Raw genomic sequence first — 6,623 nt, 5'->3', positions numbered from 1 at the left:
AAAGGCTGTGGGGCTCATGCCCCCGCCCTGGGAACCGAATTGGGCATAACGACAAGGTCCGTTTATTGAGCGCTCACTTTGCACCCAGCGGTGTGCTAAGCGCGCTGTGGCTGGTGAGCTATTTAAAATTTTCCATTCATGCGGGCATAATCACTCCCATTTTGTAGATGAGAAAATAGAGTCTCAGGCGAATTCATAGGGCAAACACTTGAGAGATCTGAGGTTGTCTAAGGTCTATGGCCAGTTCTTACACCCTTGGTCATCGTGTCCCCTTGCATTTCCAGTGGCCCCATCCAACCCTGAACTGCCCAGTGCCTCTCTGGGGGGGGGGGGTCTCTGCAGATGGGGAGACAGACAACATGGCTGTGTCTGGGGCAGAGCTGAGGGTGCGGCGTGGTGGGCAGTGCTGAGAGGCCCTGGGTTTCTGCGTGTACCCAGTACTCTGAGAGAGGGTTTGAGGTGAGCCAGGAGGGCACCCTCTCCCCACTCCCCACCCCCACCCCCAACTGTCAGGGCACACCAAGTGCCATCATTTGAAATCCAATTCCTTTATATATTTTTTCACATTCTGGGGAAGGGAGACAATCTCAGCTTAAAAGTGATAGAGGGAATAAAAATGGAAAAGTCAGATGGATTTGGCCACTCTGTAAAATGACCAGAAAAATGACCTCAGTAGAAAGGCAGGCAGCAACCCTGGAAAATTTTTGTAGCAAACAAGACCAGCCACGGGGTCTATCTGTTATCTTTGCTCTCTAACGAGCTTGGGCAGACCACGAGGAAAGACAGGGAAACCTGTGGGCAAAGGACAGGAGCCGATGATTCATATTGAAAAGGAAATACAAATGCTTCATCACCGCATGGAAAAAAAAATCATTCCCACCCCGAGACATAAAAGGCACGAAAACTTTAATAAATGCAATTCTATTCAAATTAACAAATATTTTAAAACATGAAGTTACTTAATCTACCGCTGAATAACTGTAGCTATCTTTAACCGAGCTCTTGTGACACGCGTTTAAGAGCTCTCCAAATGTTAGCTGCACTCATCCTCACAATGGCTCCAATTCACAGATGAGGCCACTGAGGCTGAGAGAGATCAGTTACGCAGTTTGCCCAAGGTTACACAGCTGGTGAGTAGTTGAGCAGAATCACCTGTCAAATTACAAAGCAGGGGCATTAAACCACTAGGCCAGTGGTTCTCAAAGTGTGGTCCCAGACCAGCATCATCCAACCCCTGGGAACTTGTTAGAAACACAAATTCTTGGGCCCACCTCAGGACTACCGAATCAGAAACTCTGGGCATGGGGCCCAGCAGCCTGTTTCAACAAGCCCTCCAGGGGATTCTGCTGCTAAGATTGGAGAATGTTTGCTCAGGGCTCGGGGTGAGTGTTCAGGAGTGGACCTTGCTTCTGCTGTAGAAGGCAAGTTGTGCTGTTCCAAACTCTTTTGAAATACGAAGGGACGGCGGGTATTCTGAGACTGAAAAATGGCCAGTAACTGCACTTCTCAGAAGCTATATGGACAAGGTTTTATTCATGAAGCTATTAAGACAGTGGATTTATAAACGTGTAAAACTGGAAACAGTCTAAGTCTCCAACAATAGGGGATTAGGGAGGAAAACCATGACTCAACTGCTAGATGGACTGTTTTGGAGTCATTGAGAAATGAGTTTGTGAAGAATATATAACATGGTACAGGGAGGGTGAACAGCTCCTCCTAGTTTGCCCTGGACTTTCTCAGTTATGTCTCTGAGAGTACATTCCAGGAAAGCCCTTGGTCCTGACAAGTGAGGACAATTGGTCATCCTAATTACAATGGGCATTAGTGCTGCAGTCCAAGTATTTCTATTCTCCCTTCTTGATAAGCAGGTGGTAGAAGGGTAACTCTCTGGCTCCTTGAAGTTAGGTGGCCATGTGACTTGCTTTGGCCAATGAAATGTCAGCAGAAGTGATAACATGTCCAGGCAGTACTCCCAGTGGCCTGTGTCAGGATGGCACCTCCCCAGCCCGGGTTCCTGAGTGACTGTGATAAACAGAGGCCCCTGTCCAACACCCCACTGAACATACAGTGTGAGCAAGGCATAAACTCTTATGTGTGAAGCTGCTGAGATCTGGGGGTTATTTGTTACCACAGCATAAACTAGCCTGTGCAGACTGGTACACATGGGGAAATATCGATTCCATGGTGTTAAGGACTTGTTACAAACTTGTCTGTGCAGTAGAAGCGTTGCAGAGATGTAACATATAGAGTGTACAGGTGTGCTGGAAATAATCTGAAATGTTTATGATATCAGGTAGAAGAACTCTTGATCTAAGTTTTTTTTTTTTCTTCTTTTTTTTTTTTATGTGTGAAGCTGCTGAGATCTGGGGGTTATTTGTTACCACAGCATAAACTAGCCTGTGCAGACTGGTACACATGGGGAAATATCGATTCCATGGTGTTAAGGACTTGTTACAAACTTGTCTGTGCAGTAGAAGCGTTGCAGAGATGTAACATATAGAGTGTACAGGTGTGCTGGAAATAATCTGAAATGTTTATGATATCAGGTAGAAGAACTCTTGATCTAAGTTTTTTTTTTTTTTTGCGGTACGCAGGCCTCTCACTGTTGTGGCCCCTCCCACTGCGGAGCACAGGCTCCGGACGCACAGGCTCAGTGGCCATGGCTCACGGGCCCAGCCGCTCCGCGGCACGCGGGATCCTCCTGGACGGGGGCATGAACCCGTGTCCCCTGCATCGGCAGGCGGACTCCCAACCACTGCGCCACCAGGGAAGCCCTGTTTTATTATTTTTTAATAGAGGATATTTTATTCAAAAAATAATTTCTTTGGGTCAAAGCTGGGTCCTTTCTGGGCTCTTTCATTTTATTAAATGAAAATCGTTTGGAGGAAACAGGAAGAGAAGAGAGTTAAGCTTTAGTTTCAAGAGATCAAGGGGATTGTAAAGGTCACGGATTAATCCTCCACTTCTGCTGGAAACTCCCTGCAGGTTCCTGGCTCCTCCTGGCCTCAACAGCTCAACAAAAACAAGTTGATCAGATACTGCTTCCTGGCCATGTAACTCTGGGCAAGTCACAAACTCACTGAGCCTCCACATCCTCATCTGTTAAATGGGAATAATCCTGTCTCCCTCATGGGCTACTGGGAGGATAGATGAGATGAAGGATGCTCAGTAAATGTTGGTACCTTCTGCCTCTGTCTTCCTCGTGGAGCCTCTGTGGTGGGTGACCCCTTAGCACATGTCCTTTGACCTCTGTGAGCCTCAGTTTCCTCATGAAGAAGGGGAAGGATGATTTTACAGGCCAAGGAATTCCTGGATGGAGCTGGAGGTCTCTTTGTGGAAGCAGAGAGATGGGGAGAAGGAGCGGGCTTGTGGGCCTTGGAGTCCAGCAGCAGAATCAAATCTCACACCCTCCCTTGAGCCTGGCAGCCTCAGGCTACGAAGCCAGAAGGACTACCTGCAAACAGCCTCCAGCCCCGCCTGTCTCCTGCTGTGACCTCTTCCCCTTCCCCATCCAGATAGGGTCTAACTGCTCACTGGCCAGCCTGGTCCCAGCTTCTATTCAACTCCAACTGCTGCTGTTCTAGGCACAGGCCCCCTCTGTGCCCAGTGAACAGTTCACCGCACCCCAGCCGTGCCACGCTGCTGTGTGAGGGCTCCAGGCATTTCCCTGCACAGTCCTTGCCATGTCCCCCCAGCTGCCTGGCAGATGTCCCTCCTCACCCCCGACAGCCCCTCTTCCACTGGTCCTCCCAGGCGCCACAGGCCCCCTTCCCACACCCCTACTGCAACCCCCAGCCCTTTGCCCCGCAAGGACATCATTCCTCCCTCCTCTGTCTGTCCTGCCTCCGGCCTCTGACTCTGATTCATTCTTGTTTCTCCTGGAGCCCAGTACCAGCCTGGAACCTGGTACCGGAAGAGCATGTTCTCTGGAAATGAGGCCCTGTGGAATCTGGCTTGTCTCCTGGAGGGAAGTTGGTAGATTTCAGGCAGAGGAGGCCGTGCTCACAGCTGTCTGGAAAAAGCCAAATGAGGTAGGAATGACACTGCCAGACAGGGAGAGGGAGGAAGGGCCCTGGCTTGGTGGGCATCTGTCCTCCCTGGTGAATGTGGGACCAGAGAGGGTCAGCCACTTGTCTAAGGTCACGCAGCAATTTGGGGCCAGGCCAGGACTTCGACCCAGATCTGTCTCACTCTGAAGTTTCGCTCTTCAGCCATTCTGGGGAGGTTTGGCGGGGTGGGGGGCGGGCAGGGGATGATGGCTGGAGTGGCTAGGTCTCTGCTGCCCCTTGAGGACCAGGCTCTCAGGACAGTTGGAGTGGTCCTTCCATTGCCGGAGGACGGCTCCAGGCTGGCAGAGCCCGGGTGGGAGGAGGCCTGTTTTTGATTCTTTGATGCCCACACTTTGTGGACCCCTGGGGAGCGCCTGAGTCATCGCTGAGCTGGCAAACATATTTAGCTCCTTTCATCGTCTCTAATAAATCAATTTCTCCAGGTCTCTCACACCTGCCGCTCGACTCCTGGCTGCCTGCCCCCCATTTCCTGGCCCTGGGCATCTGGGCGCAGGGTCCCAGGGCCAGCTCTGTGCTTCCAGGCCAGAAGCGCTCCGACTTCCCAGGCACTGGGCAGCGGTCCCCCTTGCCCCCTCCTGCTCCACCCCAGGCCATCCAGTGCCAAGCTTATTCTCCCTCGTTCTGTGATGGCCTAGTTCAGCAGCCATGTTACTGGATCCCCAGCCAGAGCTTCATGACAAGGGGCGCGATGGCCTTGGAGACGCAAGGGACTACAGCATCCTGCACGTAGCTCAGCCCCTGGCAGGGCCCAGCCCCCCTCAACCTTTCTTCCTCTTGCTGTGGGGGCTTGTTTTGGGGGCTCAAGGGAGTTCCAGAAATCCATTGCCTTATCAAGCATCCTTGTTTTGGCTCCTCCTGGCTGGAAGAGCCAGGCCTCCAGTTATCTTACCTTTCATGGGCACCTCTGCCAAGAAGCCTACCCAGATCTACGACCCCCCCCCACCCCCCTCCGAATCTTTCCTCTTTCAGTGGTCCAGCCTCTTTCGTATCTCTATAAAAGCATGTACCTAGTTTGCCTTGTGGTGGATAATAATAGTAGCATGTAACCCTGAGTAGGTACTCAACATTGTTCTAAGTACTTTGCATATATTCTATCATTATCATTTTCTAGATGGGAAATCTGAGGCTCAGAATGATTAGGAAACTTGCTTAAGACACAGGGTAGAGTTGGGCCTTGAACCCAGGGCCTCCGGATGGCCTCACTACTGCCCCCTGTGGCCTATTACAGTACGTGGCTTTTGTGGCACCTTCTCACTTGCCACCCACCCTGCCACACACAACAGTCTCAGTCCATCCCAGGGCAGGGGCTGCCTGGTACCCATGTCTGAGACTCCCTTGCACAGGGAAGTCCCCGCTAAAGGTTTGTGTCCTAGAACTCACTAGTCAGAACCCTTCAAGGAGGAAGAGCACATCTAGAGAGGGTAAGCTACTAGTTCAGGGTCCCACAGCCAGAAGGCCAGAGCCCAGGGTATCCCGACTCCTAGGCTGAGCAGGGCTGACCGTGCCTGGCATGAGGGGAGAGGGGAGGCCCATGCTTATCTGTGCCCATGGGTGTCTGGGCCTGCTCAAGCCCGCAGGTCCTAGTCGACCAGGTGCATCCCTCTCCAGAAGGCCCAGTTCAAGGCTCTACTCTGGGCTGAGGCCTCATCCCTGAAAGGGGCAGCCGATCCCATCTCCGGTCTGGCTGAGTCGTGGAACCTCTCATCCACGGGTGGTGGGAGCCCCCTGCTGCCCAGAGTGAAGAGTGGCAGAAGGGTGGGAAGGTGGGCAGAGGCCACGGGAGCAGGGGAGTCCTGGGCCAGCAAGACAGAGCTGGACCAGATTGCGATGTGGCCCTGCCCTTCTCTCTAGCCCCGCCCCCCCGCCCCGCCCGGCACCACCGTTCCCACAGTTCCCTGCGCCTCCAGATATTTGCATCTCCTGATGTGGTGCCCCAGAGGGCCTTTTCAGTTGACTTCAGTCTAACCAGGAATTATTGTGCAACCTCCTGTGTGCCAGGCACCGAGCAGTGACAGTCTGGCGTGTGAGGAATTTGCAGTCAGTGTGTGCGTGGTGGGGAGGAGCAGACATGAGGTGAGCTCACTGCAATATCAAGTGTGTGTCTTTCCTCCCAGCTGACAGCCAACACTCAAGCACAGCTCCTTTGTGAAGCCCCTTGGATTGCCTCTCCGGCCAGCCCAGCCCAGCCCTCCACCAGCCGCTGTGCTCCACTCTATATAACGGGGCAAGTGTTGGCCTGGGCTGTCACTGCTCGTTTGCACCTGTCTTCCCCAGCAGACTGAGCTCCCTTTGAGGGCAAGGGCTTTGCCTTGATCATCTTTGGATCTCTGGCTCTGTGTGTGGAACCGGGTACATAGTAGGTGCTCCATAAGCCTGGGCCAAATGGAAGCATGTTGATCAGTCCAACACCTTAAGGTCTTCAAGGAGGGACTCAACAGTGTTATTTCAGGCAGGGGGCTGGGTTAAGGTGTAGGGGCCCCCTCAGTACCTTACACATCCGAGGGTGCTGCCTAGAGTCGTAGAATGCAGGACCACCAAAATGTAAGCTCCATG

Source organism: Physeter macrocephalus, chromosome 6 (assembly GCF_002837175.3).
Source record: "Physeter macrocephalus isolate SW-GA chromosome 6, ASM283717v5, whole genome shotgun sequence".
Classification (NCBI taxonomy): Eukaryota; Metazoa; Chordata; class Mammalia; order Artiodactyla; family Physeteridae; genus Physeter; species Physeter macrocephalus.
The sequence above is the reverse complement of the archived record's forward strand: the minus strand, read 5'-3'. Positions refer to the sequence as shown.